Source organism: Glandiceps talaboti, chromosome 9 (assembly GCF_964340395.1).
Source record: "Glandiceps talaboti chromosome 9, keGlaTala1.1, whole genome shotgun sequence".
Classification (NCBI taxonomy): Eukaryota; Metazoa; Hemichordata; class Enteropneusta; family Spengelidae; genus Glandiceps; species Glandiceps talaboti.
In genome coordinates, this window is record NC_135557.1 from 1776187 (window position 1) to 1777121 (window position 935).

A 935-nucleotide genomic window follows, 5' to 3' on the forward strand; every position below is an offset into this window, starting at 1 on the left:
TTTGTAAATAGGTGTAAATATTTGCATGATTGTAAAACTATTTGATGAACTACACATTTAAGTATCTATCACGTCAGAGTTTGTTTTGTTTCCAAATTAGTAAATTGTGAATTTTAAATAAAACTTGATTGTACAAATAAGATATTTTTAATGTACAGTCAAAGTGTTTTAAAATTGGATAGGGGGTGATGGTAAATATGGTTTAAAATCTGTTGTTTACAATTTTGAAATGGCAAGTATTTAGTGCATTGTTTTTGGAAATTAATATTCATTTATTTCATACTGATTTTTACCTTATCCACCCAAACACCTTGAAATGGAAAATTATCAGGTATGTAATGTAATATTAATATTCATTGTAAATTGCTAGCAGATACATCCAAATATGGATGTTTGTATTTGAACACATGAATATTCATTGTACATTGATAGCCCAGCTTTCCAAATATGGATATCTGTGTTTGAATACATGAATGACTATGTTAGACTGCTACTCAACAGCTGTCAGTATTTGAGAACATGAATATTATTGTGTTACTGGGTTTTTAAATGTGACATATCACTTACCTTGTCATCAAATATAAATGTTTTGGAAATGATAATGTTATCAGGAAAATAGCTTGTTATACAGAAAGTTAGATTTTAATAAAAACATTGAAAAGTCATCTACAATGGATATTTTGTCTTATATTTACATGTTATGTTTTTAGTTGATATATATATAAGAAGAGATATTGGGTGTCAAACTCTCTCTCTCTCTCTCTCTCTCTCTCTCTCTCTCTCTCTCTCTCTCACACACAAAATTGCAATACTTAGATATAATAGTTGCAGGTACTCTTGGTTATCCATGAAGGTATTTAGAGGTAAGTAAAGTGAGAAGAACACATCATCTACTCATTTAAGGGAAGTGCTACCTTAAATGAGTATGCTAGACA

The 935-nt window shown here is 29.2% G+C and overlaps 1 protein-coding gene across 2 annotated transcripts in view; it reads left to right on the plus strand.

Annotated features, from left to right (window-relative positions):
- LOC144440078 (transmembrane protein 145-like) overlaps positions 1–674 on the plus strand; it is a 53519-nt gene extending 52845 nt beyond the window's left edge. For both annotated transcript variants that reach the window (XM_078129327.1, XM_078129328.1), the window contains exon 14: positions 1–674. This exon is cut by the window's left edge and continues 1617 nt beyond it. The gene's annotated coding sequence lies outside the window, so the exon portion shown is untranslated.
- Positions 675–935: the final 261 nt, after the last annotated feature.